Source organism: Strix uralensis, chromosome 1 (assembly GCF_047716275.1).
Source record: "Strix uralensis isolate ZFMK-TIS-50842 chromosome 1, bStrUra1, whole genome shotgun sequence".
NCBI classification, from domain to species: Eukaryota; Metazoa; Chordata; class Aves; order Strigiformes; family Strigidae; genus Strix; species Strix uralensis.
In genome coordinates this window covers 171,258,862-171,276,091 of record NC_133972.1, presented here as the reverse complement: position 1 = coordinate 171,276,091, position 17,230 = coordinate 171,258,862, and the positions used below count along the sequence as shown (strand labels likewise).

Here is a 17,230-nt window from a genome sequence, read left to right as displayed (position 1 = left end):
ACTGTATTTTCTTCTACTAATCCTACTAAAAAACACTTTCACACAGAAAAAAGGAAGATGCTCTATCCTGTAGACAATTTCAAGCTCGGTCCCACTGAGCTCTACTGAAGTTGTCTTTAGAAATAAGTGTTCATAAAGTCTTTGAGGTATTGGGCAGTGGATATTAGTAAAAGCAGGACCTTTATGAACTAAAACTGAGCCACAAGGATTTGTGGGACCCACTGTGAGCCAGACGATAGGTCCTTATCAGTCCTTATCTCCACAGACTGGTGTATAGCTAGGGGGATGTGGGTGGAATCGCACGTAGTACCAAGCAGCCCAAGAAAGAGGGGCGGGGGTGGGGGGCGGGGGGACTGGACATGTAAGAATTGCACCACCACAATCCTATGTCATTTCTCAGATAGGATTCTGGAAATTTGTGATATGGACTATAAAGCACCAGGCATAACTGAACAAAGTGATTTTTTGGTGTTTGTAGGAGCTCATGCTGCTTTGTTAAGGGCAACTGGCTTCACTAAGGGCAAATTGTCCCTGACAGATACTCCCCCTTCCAGTACTTAAAGGACTCTTTATCAGGGAGTGTAGGGATAAGACAAGGGGTAACAGTTTTAAACTGAAAGAGGGTAGATTTAGATTAGATAAAAGGAAGAAATTCTTCACTGTGAGGATGGTGAGACACTGGAACAGGTTGCCCAGAGAAGTTGTGGCTGCCCCCTCCCTGGCAGTGTTCAAGGCCAGGTTGGACAGGGCTTTGAGTGACCTGGTCTAGTGGAAGGTGTCCCTGCCCACAACAGGGGGGTTGGAACTTGATAATCTTTAAGGTCCTTCCCATCCAAACCATTCTACGATTCTATGATTCTTCTCCAGTGGACAGTTCTTCACTCTCCCAGTCCCTGCCTTTGCCTCCTGAGACTTGGGCAGTGTGGTTAGAGAGCTTGCTGGTGAAGACTGAGGCAAAAAAGTCATTGAGTACCTCAGATTTCTCCATATCCTGGGTAACCAGGTCTCCCATTTCCTTCCAGAGAGGGCCCACATTGTCCCTAGTCTTCCTTTTATCACTGATGTACCTTTAGAAGCTTTTCTTGTTGTCCTTGACATCCCCGGCCAGATTTAATTCTATCAAGACTTTGGCCTTCCTTACCTGATCCCAGACAATTTCTCTATATTCCTCCCAGGCTACCTGTCCTTGCTTCCACTCTCTGTAGGCTTCCTTTTTGTGATTCAGCTTGTCCAGGAGCTCCTTATCCATCCATGTAGGCCCTCTGGTGTTTTTGCCTGACTACTTCTTTGTTGGGATGCATCACTCCTGAGCTTGGAGGAGGTGATCCTTGAATATTAACCAGCTTTCTTGGGCCCCTCTTTCTTCCAGAGCTTTATCCCATGGTCCTCTGCCAAGCAGATCCCTGAAGAGACCCAAGTCTTCTCTCCTGAAGTCCAGGGTAGTGAGCTTGCTGTGCACCCTCCTCACTGCCCTAAGGATCTTGAACTCCACCATTTCATTGTCACTGCAGCCAAGGCTGCCCTTGAGCTTCACACTCCCCACCAGCTCCTCCTTGTTGGTGAGAACAAGGTCCAGCATAGCACTTCTCCTCATTAGCTCTTCGATCACTGGGAGAAAGAAGTTATCATCAACTTCCTGGATTGCTTATACCCTGTTGTGTTGTCCCTCCAACAGATATCGGGGTGGTTGAAGTCCCCCATGAGGACCAGGGCTTGTGAACGTGAGGCTGTTCCTATCTGTAAAAATTCATAGAAGCCCTAAACTGCCTCTACCTATCTGTCAAGGTTGTACATTTTCAGTGCCCTCTAATTAAACTTTTGTGATTTGTATTCATGCTTTTGAGGTCTCTGGCAAGCCGACAGGCTTGTGAATCAGAAACTATATTTTGAGCTATGTTTCTTCTTATTAATTTGATCTTATTAAAATTGTCTGCCTCATTCTTGCACAGCTCACTTTTCTTTTGAACACCCTGACTTTCTCATAACTGGGATTTGTGGAACTGAACTTCATATTAACTATCTGTCATTGATCACTATGCTTTTAATCTCAGGATAGGGACAGCTGCCACTCCCAACTACAGAAGCTACACAGAGAATTTTGATCAAGGTCTCTAACTGATGTCAGCTGAAATCTCTAACATAATAAATAAAGTTCTGATTAGCCTATGAGGTAGCCGTTGATAAGTATGCAGCTACAAATTCAGGGGAAGACTATTACAACAACTCACAGAAGGAGTATTTATAATATTATTTAAAAGTGAACGCAATACTTTTTTTTTCTATTACTCAAAATACCTCTTTTTGTCTGTCCTACCAACAGCAAGCTCCTTTTCACTTTCTTCTCAAACTTTTTTGGTTTGTCTTGAATAAACAGGGATAATATAAATTGAATAGAGGATGAAAAAGTAGCAAGGCACATCATAAAGCTCACCATAATTCAATAAAATAGAGAGAATATGAAGATTGGCTCAGATTAGAATTTATAGACAAAGTCATTTTGTAGAAGGAAGTAAGCTGTAGTCCTGGGCCAGGAAAGAGGAAAGTTTGCTGTAGTATATTGCTGAAATACTAGGAGCTTTACCAGGAGCTTGGGAGATCTGTGAGATGAAAAATTATGAATCATAAGAAGTAGCTATCATCTTTTTGCTGGCACATACCAACGTGCCTACAATGTATTAGAAAATAGAAGCCTAGGAATCTTCTAGGGCTGTGATAAATTGTGGCAGAGATGTTTATACTGATATGAATGTAAACTGAATGTGAATGCACAGGTGCAATACACCAGAAGAAAAAAGGCTGCAAGTAGCAGGTTACTGAGACACTAGCAGAAAACTTCGTGCAATTTCTCGTGACAACCAGCCCTGAAACAGAGGCAGTGACTAAATCCCAATGACTCACAGTGGTGGGACAGGTTAAAGAGATTAATCACTGTCAGCTCCTGGACCGTATAATGAGACACATCCAAAACCACTAGCACAGGCCTAAGAAAAATCCAGAAAGTGTGGGAGAGATCTCAAAACCTGATTTCCTTGTCCTTCACATCATTGCAAACAATCCTGGACAGAGAGACTGGGTACAGGTGTCAGTGCCTGAATGCTGGTCAGGCTGTTTAAAAGCATCTCAGTGCTTGAGAGTGTGAGAGACTGAAATTAGTTGTGTTTCAAATAAAATAATCTTTCTTCCTGTGAGGTATCACATTAAGCTACACTATTGCTATACTGTTGCAATATCATTTCCTACAGGACAATTTGGTGGTCGTTACATTTTCAAGAGTTCCTGAAGGATGCGCATACTGCAATAAGAAATTCAACATTTATTCATATAATTATAACTCAGGAGATGAAACACTCTGTCTGTCAGATGTACAAATCTGTACCCACCTTGCCATCAGGGCTGCACCCAAATACAAGGCCATTCCTGCTCCCCGCAGGCATGGCAGCTGCCCAGCAGCAGTGCCTCACTCACAAGGGTTGTGTTTCTATAGCTGGAACAGGCTGTCTGTGTGTGGGGTTGTTCTGCTTTCAGTGATGCCTGTGTAAGGTTAGGGAGAAATTCCTCCCAGAAATGTCTTCCACCAGGCTGGTTCTTTTCTGCCCTTCCACTGTGCTCAGAAGACACAAGCAGGGCACAGGGGATGGGCAGAGGCAAGCCCATGGGCTCTCTCACCAAGCTTTGCCTCCAACAAGATAGGCTGGTGGGAGAAGGACATAGACCACCGTGCAGGGATGCTCCAGGCCCCAGGAACTCAGTTTGTTGACCAAGAAGTGGGGTGCTGACAGTAATGAGACGCAGAGGGGACTTGCTTTTCACAGAACTTGCCCAGTTTCTTTCCTCTGAGTTGGACTCAACTTCTTGCCTCCATGCTCTCATCAAGCATGCAGAGCCCTAACTTCCCTCCTGGTCTGGCAGCACAAGAGGATCACAGGAGCAGAGAGTGCCATGGGGTGGGGAACTATATTCCTGTATAAGGAATGGTAATTGAAAAGATCATAGAATTACAGAATGGTTTGGGTTGGAAGGGACCTTAAAGACCCCCCTGCCATGGGCAGGGACACCTTCCACTAGACCAGGTTGCTCAAAGCCCCGTCCAACCTGGCCTTGAACACTGCCAGGGAGGGGGCAGCCACAGCTTCTCTGGGCAACCTGTTCCAGTGCCTCACCACCCTCACAGTGAAGAATTTCTTCCTTTTATCTAATCTAAATCTACCCGCTTTCAGTTTAAAGCCATTACCCCTCATCCTATCCCTACACCCCCTGATAGAGTCCCTCCACATCTTTCCTGTAGCCCCCTTTAAACACTGGGAGGCCGCTATAAGGTCTCCCTGGAACCTTCTCTTCTCCAGCTGAACAACCCCAACTGTCTCAGCCGGTCCTCACAGGGGAGGTGCTCCAGTCCCCTTGGAGTTTGTTTTCCTTCTGGTATTCTTTTCACACACTGAAAAACAAACTGTCAGCTAGCAGACAAGATGCTAGCTGACAGAAGCACATCAAAATATTTTAAAACTTCCACCCAGCTTTCTCTGTTTGTACATCTAATAATCGCTTTCTCCAGTCCAGAGCAGCTGGCAAATAAAACATTAGCACTTACTGGTTCTTACATCTCTCCAGTGAAAGCCAGAATTAAACAGAAATAATGAAAACTCAGAAAACATGAAGATTTGTCAACAGAAGTTTGCCTTTGTTCTCCTTTTCCATCTCATTTTTGGCTTCCAAGGAAGCAGTAGAAACAGGTAACTAATGGATAGAGTTTGACCAAAGCAGTTTTACCTCTTTCAATGTATAGATGATGTCAGTGAACCACCCACCGGAACAGTCCCAAAAGAGAAATGTCACGGGTCTTGTACTAATTTAAAGTTACAAATTACTTGTAGCTGGTAACTTACCCAATTTAATCACGAAAGGCTAAAACTGAGCACAAATTGCTGGAGCTATCTATAGCTATATTCAGGATTGTCAGTCACAAATGTATTTCAAAGATGTTTGTTGTTTGCTAAACATAATCTTTTATTGAGCACCTCATATTGCCACTGTGTGTTTTCTTTTGATTTACACATCATAAGTACTTTGTAATGATACATACACATAGATACACGCACTCTGAGAAAAGCTCAGCATATCTATATTTTTTTGTTTGGATAGGATTAGATAAATGGTGATCATTAATGAAATCTTCCATAAATGCATTACAAATACATTTCCTATTTCTGTTCTACAGGTAATTACACTTGTGATTTCATCTCTATCAAATCCAAGGAATCTAATCTGAAACCAAGATCTTGTCAGAAGAGTCTCATTGTTAGACACATGCTGATGTGCTCCTCTGTGGAGGAGATGGTTTATGCAGACTCCCTTTCTGAATCTGTTTTTCAGAGTAGGGGTGGCTGGATTTGTGAGTAGGGTCGTTGTGGAAATTAGGAAACTCAGTGTCTTTTATCAACTCAGCCTTACCTAGGAGTTCTCATTCATTTTTATGAATGTTCCAGTTTCTATAGGAGTACAATCACCTCCTTCACAGTGGTGTCACTCAAACTCGGTACACACTTGTTAGTATAATAATAAGTATACATTATCGAGTGTATGTTATTTTTCAGGTCTACACATCCTTGACAAAAGCATCTGCACAGACATGGTAAAAAGAAGATTTGTATGAGGCATTCAGTACCACAGAGCCTGATATCTGTGCAAGACTATCCCTAGACCCATAAACTGAAGACAAACTATACTGAGGGATCTCAATGCCAACAGCAAGCCTTGCACAGCTCTCTACCAGACCTGCTTTCACACCCAAACCAATGATCATGTAATAAACACCAAAACCACCTTTGCTGCTATTGTTTATAGACAATACCAAGCTTGGTGGATTATAAAAAGACAGGAGCAGGATTAATGGAGAGGTTGGAAGAGACTGTAGTTCTTCCATGACCCATCAACTAATGCTGATGTAATTTCCTGAGTACAGCTGGGAAGTAGCCACATCCCCTTTCTTATTCATATGTTAGATATATTCAGCTCTGGACTCAGAGCAATTAGGATCACTGGTTAAGACTACTATGTAAGTAACATGTCTTCCAATGCAACCAAACATGACTATATGCCCAGAAATGAAGGAGTTGATGTCTAGTGAACATGAGCCCTGTACCCATGGTATCAGCAGATCTGCATAGGCTTTCAGGAGAATAATGCCCTGCAATCCATAGATATCTACTGGGGGGTGATTTCATTTCCACATCTGTCCAGATGCATAGTTTAACACTCTGTGCAGAGGAAGAGACAGGTCTGAGGGTTGGAAAAAATACCACCATTAAGGAGATCAAATACTCTGAACTTATATAAAATAAAATAAAATAAAAAAAAAAAAAAGGAATCAAAAGTGTTTTCATTAGAGAAAATGAGAAAGTTCATGCAGGGAAATATTAGATGCAAACTCATCAGTTTGGAGAAGGAATGCATATCAAAACCCAATGGCTGGAAGCTAAATCCACATCACTTCCTATTAGAAGCTAGTCATCATTTTTTGTAAGGCTGAAGATGATTAGATTATAGCAAGTTCCCTGAAGGAAATGATGGATTCTCCATTTGTCACATCAAATTTTGATGCATTTTAGTCAAACACAGATAAGTGGAGTCAATATAGGGCTATCAGGGTGAATTCTAATGGTAAAATAATCTTTTTATTTGTGGATTATGTGGGTTTCACTCATGATAATAATGAAGTTCAAAGGAAATTATTCCCAGTTTCAGGAGTGAATGCTAACCTTCTTCTCTGCAAGCAGTATTCCAAAATACAGTTTTAAGAGGTTTACATATTACCTGTGTGTGGGCAGAGGGTATTGTTTTCTGTAATGAAATGCCAGCTTCTTACATGAGGAAGAGAAATGGTTTTCTGACAACCCTTTTGTCTTGTCCTGACAATTCAAAAGCAGAATATTGTCCACTACTCCAATGCCACACAGCAATCCCTCTGCCCTAGAATAAAGGCATCCAGTGACTACCCTGTCAAACACAAGGCAAGTAAGTCACCTACAATGAAAGCTCCTATGCAATTTTTTTGTCTCATGATTTATCAATTTAAGTGTCTTGTTCTTCCTTTGTGGTTCATTTTTAGTCATCCAGTTCACTCAGACTCTCTAACTTGACCTTCTTAAGATTTCTCACCCCTGCAGTTAAGGGTGCAGGAACATCATTTTCCCATGGCTTATAGGAGAGAGCTGAAGAATGAGAAAACTGCAGGTGATGCATATATCTGTCAGATGGCAGGAGAGAATGTTTATAAATCTGTATGAATTTAGAATACCCATTTCTTGTTCCATTAGAGAGTGACAATTTAAAGATTTCTGGATTACAACAAGACTAGTGATGTGTATCTGGACCCTGCTGACACGCATCTCCTATTACATGGTGGTTGACTGTATATAAAAAATTAACTGCTCAGTGCCAACACTTTCTGCAACAGCTGCTGAAGGAAAATCAGTGATGGGTAAAGGACTCTTCTGTGATTTCAATCAGAGAATTTAGAGATAGAAAGTACCCAGATTTCTTCAATGTCATGGTGTATATTTTTCTTCTTGTTACACAAACACATAATATCATTAGAGTTCCACTAAACCTGGTAAGAATATGCAGCTCTTTTCCAGTAAGGACACCCAAGCTTATCCAACAAACCTTTGCCAGACATCGTTAACATGGACAGAATGCATTTTAGGCTTGCTTGGGCCAAAATATTCCCAGTTAATTCCTCGTAGTGGAAATAAATGTCAGAATTTCATGTCAAACAACTCAGAGATTTATAGTTGGAAGTCTCAAAGGACAAAATGATGTATTGAATTTCTGGGTCCACTTATAATAACCTAGAATGACTTATATGTTGTATTATTGGAATAGTAATGTGTGTGTATATATATTACTGATATGAATGAGCAGTAGATGCATTGCATACATATCCATCCATAGGACTAAAATATATATGTATTCATCATTACAACCAAAATGAGAAATTGGTCCATACTGTTTATGTTTTTCCAAGTGCTCAATGAGAACCAATAAATCCAACAAAATTTGCTGAATGAGCTCTGAAACTCATTTTTTATAAAAACTTATACTGGAGTTTAAAGCACCAGATGGACTGCAACATGGAATAAATTAGGGGAAGATCATCATTAGCAAGTATTATAATAAATAGCATGAAGGAAGCTGCTATGCAAAATAGGGTAGAAAAAAGAAACATACAAATGACAATCCAGCAACTTGCTTAAATGCCTTCTAGCTCAACCCAACTAATACAAGTTTCATTAAAAAGTATCTGCTTAATGTTAGGCTTTTTGTCTTACTACAAGGAAAGAGATGTCTAAAATCGGAGTTGAAGGATGATCACCATACCTGTGATTTACTTTGCAGTTTCTGACTGCCCAGACATGCTCATCTTGTTAGCAATATAAACAAGCAGGCATCCTGACAGACTGTTTCTGGAGTAGAGCTGAGAAGCGATCCTAAAACAGAAGACAAAGTTAAGTCGTTTGTTTCTTTACCCAAGTCATGTTTATTTTCATTTGTTTTGGAGAAAATATTTCTCAGATGATATAAATCTGACAGTAACACTGCCAGAATATCTATCTCCATAGCTGCTGTTGTAAGATCATTGGAGTAAGTCACAATTACCCATAGCTGAGAAGGAAGATCAGGCAAAAAAAATGGTCAGGTAAGGGATGGATGAGGTCTATCTGGCTGAGTTGTCACCTAAATGGAATAAGTCCATAACAATAAAAAGAAGGATGTTTTTTGTACTACCAACCATGTTACCTGCTAGCACATGCATCCCAGTGCCCAGCTGCAGTCTGTAATACAATTGACATTTCTCAGAGATAAGAAAACTGTGGTGGTTTGACCTTGGCTAAATGCCAGGTACCCACCAAGTCGCTCTATCACTTCCCCCCCTTTCCCCTTTTTTTCTCAATAGGGCAAAGAAGGGAAAGAAAATAAGATAGGAAAACAAAACAACCCTTGTGGGTAAAACAACAGCAGTTTTAATATAAGCAAAGCGAAGCAAAGGTCCGCGCGCGGAAGCAAAAAAAAGAAAACAGATTTATTCTCTACTTCCCATTAACAGGCGATGTCGGGCCTTCTCAGGAAGCAGGGCTCTGATACGCGTAGCGGTTGCCTCGGAGGACCAAGGGTGACCCCACCCCCTTCCTCCTTTCTCCCAGCTTTATACTGAGCAGACGTCATATGGTATGGAATATCCCTTTGGTCAGTTCGGGTCAGCTGTCCTGGTTGTGTCTCCTCCCAAGATCTTGCCCACCCCGTCCCACTGTGGGGGGGAAATGTCAGAAAGAGCCTTGGTGCTGTGTAAGCACTACTCAGCAGTAGCCACAACACCAGTGTGCTATCAACACCTTGCCAGCTCCCAGCATAAAACACAGCACCATGAGGGCTGCTACAGGGGAAAAACAATTCTGGCTCAGCCAGACCCGATACAATCTCCACCCCTTATTCCATACCATTTACGTCATGCCCAGGTCCCACATAACACTCATTTATTCATTCCGTAAGCTTTCTTCACTCCTCTAGATGTTCAGTGACTTGGCTGCCATCTGTCAAGGTGGATGTTCAGGACAGGAGCAGTATGTTTGACTGTTGGACTCCAGCACCGGCTAGGTTTGGGTCATCATCGCATGTATCTGGTTCACTCTTCGTCGTTCCTACTTCCTCCATCACTTCCTGCAACATACAACTCAGCTCACAGATTATTTCCCCCCCAAGGTTAAATCTCCTTGAGGCACACACTGAGTAGCCCCATTCTCCCGCATTACCCACCAAGTACATCCAGGTCCCTGAGCAAAAACAATCCCACGAGTGGGCTTGCCTTTTCCCAAGGGAGGAGCAATCCATACTGCCTTCCCCAGCCATTTCCCTGTGTGTACTACAGGGACCTTATCTCCTCCCACAGTATGAAGGGGTTTTGTTTGGGCAGGACCAGGACGGTTAACAGATCCTCTGGTATTAATTAGCCAAGTGGCTTCTGCTAAATTTATATCCCAGTGTTTCCATCCCCCATTGTCCAATGCTCTCAACATAGTCTTCAACAGTCCATTGTATCTTTCAATCTTTCCAGACGCTTGTGGGTAATAAGGGATGTGATACACCCACTCAATGCCATGTTTCTTTGCCCAGGAGTTTATGAGATTATTTCGAAAATGGGTTCCATTGTCTGATTCGATTCTTTCAGGAGTACCATGTCGCCATAAAATTTGCCTTTCAAGACCTAAGATGGTATTTCGAGCAGTGGCATGATTTACAGGGTACGTCTCAAGCCAACCAGTAGTTGCTTCCACCATAGTGAGTATGTAGCGCTTGCCTTGGCGTGTTCGTGGCAATGGTCCAATATAGTCAATTTGCCAGGCCTCACCATATCGAAAACTCAGCCATCGCCCTCTGTTCCAGGGAGACTTTACTCGTGTGGCTCGCTTGATTGCAGCACATGTTTCGCATTCATGAGTGACCTGTGAGATGGCCTCCATGGTCAGGTCCACCCCTCGATCACGAGCCCATCTGTACGTTGCATCTCTCCCGAGATGCCCGGATGTTTCATGGGCCCATCGAGCTACAAATAGCTCACCCTTGCGCTCCCAGTCCAGGTCCAGCTGAGCTACTTCAATTTTAGCAGCCTTGTCTACTTGCTCATTGTTTTGATGTTCTTCAGTGGCACGGCTTTTGGGCACGTGGGCATCTACATGACGTACCTTTAGAGCCACGTTTTCCACTCGGGCAGCGATGTCCTGCCACAGTGCAGCAGCCCAGATGGGTTTACCTCTGCGCTGCCAATTGGTCTTCTTCCACTCCTGTAGCCACCCCCACAGGGCATTAGCCACCATCCAGGAGTCAGTGTAGAGATACAGTACTGGCCACTTTTCTCGTTCAGCAATCTTTAGGGCTAGTTGGATCGCTTTTACTTCTGCAAACTGACTTGACTCGCCCTCTCCTTCAGTGGCCTCAACGACTTGTCTTGTGGGGCTCCACACAGCAGCTTTCCACTTTCGATGGTTTCCTACCACACGACAGGATCCATCAGTAAACAGAGCATACCGCCTTTCATCTTCTGGTAATTCGTTATATGGTGGTGCTTCTTGGGCACGAGCCACCTCCTCAGGCAGTGCTCCAAAATCTCTACCTTCTGGCCAGTCCATGATCTCTTCCAGGATTCCTGGACGGTTGGGTTTTCCCAGTCGAGCTCGTTGCGTGATTAACGCTACCCATTTACTCCAGGTAGCACTGGTTGCATGGTGTGTAGAAGGGATGTTTCCTTTGAACATCCAATGTAGTACAGGCAATCGCGGTGCCAAGAGGAGCTGTGCTTCTGTACCAACAACTTCGGAAGCGGCTCGAATCCCCTCATATGCTGCCAGAATCTCCTTTTCAGTTGGAGTGTAGTGGGCTTCTGATCCTCGATATCCCCGGCTCCAAAATCCTAATGGTCGACCCCGAGTTTCACCTGCTACCTTCTGCCAGAGGCTCCATGTGAGGCCATGCTCCCCAGTTGATGTGTAAAGTACATTTTGCACATCTGGTCCTGTCCGAACAGGCCCAAGAGCTACCGCCCGAGCTATCTCCTGTTTGATGTGCTCAAAGGCTTGTTGTTGCTCAAGACCCCACTCAAAATTGTTCTTCTTTCGGGTTACTTGATAGAGAGGGCTCACCAGCTGACTGTAACCTGGAATGTGCATCCTCCAAAATCCCACAAGTCCTAAGAAAGCTTGTGTTTCCTTCTTGTTGGTCGGTGGAGACATAGCTGCTATCTTGTTGACAACCTCCATAGGCACATGGCGGCGTCCATCTTGCCATTTTATTCCCAAGAACTGAATCTCCTGTGCTGGTCCCTTGACCTTGCTTTTCTTTATGGCAAACCCAGCTCTCAGAAGAATCTCAATTACTTTTTGTCCTTTCTTGAACACTTCTTCTGCCTTGTTGCCCCACACAATGATGTCATCGATGTACTGTAGATGTTCAGGGGCATCACCCTTTTCCAGTGCAGTTTGAATTAGTCCATGACAAATAGTGGGGCTGTGCTTCCACCCCTGGGGTAGTCGATTCCAGGTATATTGGACACCCCTCCACGTGAAAGCAAACTGTGGCCTGCACTCTTCTGCCAAAGGAATTGAAAAGAATGCATTGGCGATGTCGATTGTGGCGTACCACTTGGCTGCCTTTGACTCTAGTTCATACTGGAGCTCTAACATATCTGGTACAGCAGCACTCAGTGGTGGCGTCACTTCGTTCAGGCCACGATAGTCTACTGTCAACCTCCACCCTCCGTCAGACTTTCGCACTGGCCATATTGGGCTATTAAAAGGCGAATGTGTCTTACTGATGACACCTTGGGTCTCCAGTTGACGGATCAGTTCTTGGATGGGAGCCAGAGAGTCTCGGTTCGTGCGATACTGCCGTCGGTGCACGGTCCTCATGGCAATTGGCACCTGTTGTTCTTTAACTCGCAACAGTCCTACAACAAAAGGATCTCCTGAGAGGCCAGGCAGATTAGACAACTGTTTGACCTTCTCTGTGTTCACACTGGCCACACCAAAAGCCCATCGGTATCCTTTTGGGTCTTTGAAATACCCCCTCTTGAGGTAGTCAATGCCCAAGATACAAGGGGCTTCTGGGCCAGTTACAATGGGATGTTTTTCCCACTTATCCCCGGTCAAGCTAACCTCGGCCTCCAGTACTGACAGTTCTTGACATCCGCCTGTCACTCCTGAGATCCAGATAGGTTCTGCCCCTCTATAACTTGATGGCATTAATGTACACTGTGCCCCGGTATCGATCAAAGCCTGGTACTTCTGTGGATTTGATGTGCCAGGCCATCGAATCCACACTGTCCAATACACCCGATCATCCCTTTCCTCCTCCTGGCTGGAGGCAGGGGCCCTCTATTCCTGTTCTTGGTCAGAGTATTCACTGTCTGACCCTTGCTGTGCCAGGCCGGAAACTCCTTCATCAGGGCCAAGGGAGGTGATCTCAGTCTTCCTGTATCTGGGAGATCGCTGATTACTTTCTTGCGGTTTCACGCCAGCTACATTAACAACCTTCTTGGATGTTGTCTTCTTGGCAGGGGTCTTTCCTCGCAATTCACGTACACGAGCTTCCAATTTGAAGGTGGGTTGACCATCCCACTTCCTCATGTCCTCCCCCTGGTCACGCAGGAAGAACCAAAGTTCTCCACGTGTCATGTGCCTAGGTTTCCCTTTCCCTCTGACTGGGGTGGAAGAGAACCGATTTCTTGGGGTGCTCCTGACATCTAAGGCACTCGCCCGTAGAGATGAGGAGGTTCCAAGACTCTCTTCAAAGTTCTGAAGCCAGGAAGAGACTGCCTCCACAGTTGGCGTACATCTTAGTCCTTCTCCCATATCCATTTCTGGATAGTACATCGCAGCCAAGCCCGCAGAATACGAGGATGGTGCACCTTTAATCACCTTCCTCCACATGGCCCGTGTGCACAGAACATCCTCTGGATTTTTAGGGGCTTCATCATTATCTGGACCACTATAGATGACTTCCAGCACTGCTAGTTCTCTCAGGTACTGGACACCTTCATCCGCAGTAGCCCACTTCCCTGGGGAGTTGTCCGTAAGATCTTCCTTGAAAGGATATCTTGCTTTAACACTTGAAAGGAGCCGTCTCCACAGACTGCAAATTCCTGTTTCTTTTCCAATTCCCCTTTCAATTCCTCGATCTCTAGCAAGGGAACCCAGCTGTTGGGCTTCCTTACCTTCCAGCTGCTGAGCATCAGCCCCATTATCCCAGCATCGAAGCAGCCAGGCAGCAATCCGCTCACCCGGCTGGCGGCTATAGTCTTTCCGCAGATCTCGCAGTTCTGATGATGTCAGGGACCGGGTAGTTTCTGCCTCCTGTTTAAGTTCTGTTATTCCCTCTTCTGACCCCTTTGCTGAAGGACCTGCTTCTTCCTCTTCTTTCTCCTCCCTTATTAATCGAGGGTATGGACCTGTTGTTCTCCTTGTCCACTGTTTCTTTTTTACTACTGGGGCAATCTCTGCTGTTATTGTTTTTGTTTGAGTTCCCGTTTCCACCACAGTCCTTTGAGAGCACTGAACTGCAGCTCGATAAGCATAGGCCAGGCCCCAGTACAGCGCTAGGAGTTGCTGATTTTCATCGGGATAGACAAGGCACCCTTCTATCAGGTGTTGTGTCAGTTTTGCGGGGTTGCTTGCCTGTTCAGGGGTAAGATCCCAGGCTACAGGAGGTGATAACCGTCCTAGGAATCTGCCCAAATCCTTCCACTCCCCCTGCCACCCAGGGACAGGCCGCCTCAGGGCACATTTTGGTATTCTCTCACCCAAAATTTGCTTTCTCTTACACCAAAAACCTAACGAGCTCCACACAGCCCACAATAGGCGAATAGCATTAATGAACAGTATCAAAGAGCTAACATAAGGATTAATAAGTACTTCGGGAGCTTGCAGAATAAAACCACTCATGATGTTCCCAATTTCTTCCAGCATGTTCCCGAGCTTAGCAAAATAAAGATAAGCAGAGCAATAAACAAACCCGTGACCAGCACAAGAGCTTGTCGCTTACTAACTGCTATAGCTATAGCACAATTAATATAAAACTGCCGTTGTCCCGCCCCACGTTGGGCGCCAAAATAGACTGTGGTGGTTTGACCTTGGCTAAATGCCAGGTACCCACCAAGTCGCTCTATCACTTCCCCCCCTTTCCCCTTTTTTTCTCAATAGGGCAAAGAAGGGAAAGAAAATAAGATAGGAAAACAAAACAACCCTTGTGGGTAAAACAACAGCAGTTTTAATATAAGCAAAGCGAAGCAAAGGTCCGCGCGCGGAAGCAAAAAAAAGAAAACAGATTTATTCTCTACTTCCCATTAACAGGCGATGTCGGGCCTTCTCAGGAAGCAGGGCTCTGATACGCGTAGCGGTTGCCTCGGAGGACCAAGGGTGACCCCACCCCCTTCCTCCTTTCTCCCAGCTTTATACTGAGCAGACGTCATATGGTATGGAATATCCCTTTGGTCAGTTCGGGTCAGCTGTCCTGGTTGTGTCTCCTCCCAAGATCTTGCCCACCCCGTCCCACTGTGGGGGGGAAATGTCAGAAAGAGCCTTGGTGCTGTGTAAGCACTACTCAGCAGTAGCCACAACACCAGTGTGCTATCAACACCTTGCCAGCTCCCAGCATAAAACACAGCACCATGAGGGCTGCTACAGGGGAAAAACAATTCTGGCTCAGCCAGACCCGATACAAAAACATTACTTGGGTTCATTTGTAATATGAAAAACTAGACAAAGTGAGTGACCTTCAAAGTTTTTTAGGGCCTAATTCCTACTGATTTCAGGCTCAATTTTAGGCATCTAACTGAGGCATTTCAGCTAACAGAGAAGCTGCTGTAGGTACCCTCAATGGGTAAGGAGGAGTTACAGACACTAAGTTGATTCATTTCATCTTCACTTCTCTCCAGTGACCAAAGAGAGCTGGAGGTGACTGAGTTAATTACAGTTTCCTATTTACCATCTAACATTTAATATTATGTCTTAAGGTTGTGAGCCCTGGTCCTTCATGAGGACCTGGAGCAAAACAACCAGCTGAAGTTAGCACCAGCAGCCAGGAACAGATCCCACACCCTGCATGGATGCTCTGATGGTTGGATCATCCCCCTTTTTTTGTATAACGGGGGAAAAAGCCACCAGAGCCAGTTCCCAGAGCCCATCAGATGTCTCCCATTCAGTGAATTTACATTTCAGCATAAATTTTTCCCACTGGTGGGTTGCATGCATGACTTCGTTGCCATGAAAAATTCTGCTCAGAGGCTTAAAAGGACTAAAACCTGAAGCTGGTTTTCTTTGTTTCTGAATTTTTATCAGTCAAATTTGGGGTAAATTCATCTCTGAGGCTGATAGTAATTTAGCAGCACTGTGAACAGTATTCTCCAGTATTCTGGTATCCATCTTATGCTTCCCCAGATGCTGTTGGCTCCTCTATGTAGACTGTAAGGTGCTGTGCCTTCACCAGCTACCTCACCACTCACTGCTGTTTGACCATCTGATTGCTTACTTTTGCTTACATCAAGACAGAATATTTATTGCCATATTCATAAAAAAAAAAAAAAAAAAAGAAAAAAGAAAAAACCATCAGTCACTACCTGGATGACTGTTTCACGGGTTATACAGCATTATACAGCCATCTGCTTCAAAGGTCAAGAACAGAGAGGCATCTCTGTTAGCTGCTATTAGCAGATTTATCATCAACTGCAAGCTCTTTGTGGAGGCCTCAGTAGGAGACCATTCAAATAAATACCCCTCAGGACACTAAAATGTCTCTTTGAAATAGGTGTAACTGTGTGCATCAACTTTGCACAGATCCCTCTTCAGACAAATTGCACAAGAGCTTTATTCATCAGTGGGTTTTATGCAGTGCTCTGCAGGGCACTAACAGCTGGCTCTCTGCACCTCTTCCATACACAGGTTTTAGGAGCAGAGGGATCACTGTCACATCAAGTCTGACCTAAGTACAACTGAAGTGCTACTATCTAAACCATACAGTCTTACACAAATATTGCCATACCAGTTTTGTTTAATATCTTTATCAATGATCTGGACAAGGGGATCGAGTTCACCCTCAGTAAGTTTGCAGACAACACCAGGTTGGGTGGGAGTGTTGATCTGCTTGAGGGTGGGAAGGCTCTACAGAGGGATCTGGACAGGCTGGATCGATGGGCCAAGGCCAATTGTATAAGGTTCAACAAGGCTCAGTGCTGGGTCCTGCACTTGGGTCACAAAAACCCCACACAATACTACAGGCTTTGGGAAGGGTGGTTGGAAAGCTGCCCGGTGGAAAAGGAGCTGGGGGTGTTGGTTGACAGCTGGCTGAATATGAGCCGGCAGTGTGCACAGGTGACCAAAAAGGCCAATGGCATCCTGGCTTGTACTATGGCCAGCAAGACTAGGGAAGGGATTGTCTCCTTGTATTCAGCACTAGTGAGGCTGCACCATGAATACTGTGTTCAGTTTTGGACCCCTCACTACAAGAAAGACATTGAGGTGCTGGAGCGTGTCCAGAGAAGGGCAACAAAGCTGGTGAAGGGTCTGGAGCACATGTCGAACGAGGAGTGGCTGAGGGAACTGGGGGGATTTAGTCTGGAGAAGAGGAGGCTGAGGGGAGACCTTATCGTTCTCTACAACTACCTGAAAGGAGGGTGCAGCAAGGTGGGTGT

General features: G+C 44.7%; 1 long non-coding RNA gene across 1 annotated transcript; it reads right to left on the bottom strand.

The window, feature by feature from the left end:
• Window positions 1-8,997: 8,997 nt before the first annotated feature.
• On the bottom strand, window positions 8,998-15,048 carry LOC141951992 (uncharacterized). Its single transcript, XR_012631509.1, has 2 exons — window positions 14,882-15,048; window positions 8,998-9,710 (listed from the first exon to the last, which is right to left on the bottom strand). It is a non-coding gene; the product is annotated as an uncharacterized LOC141951992 (long non-coding RNA).
• Window positions 15,049-17,230: the final 2,182 nt, after the last annotated feature.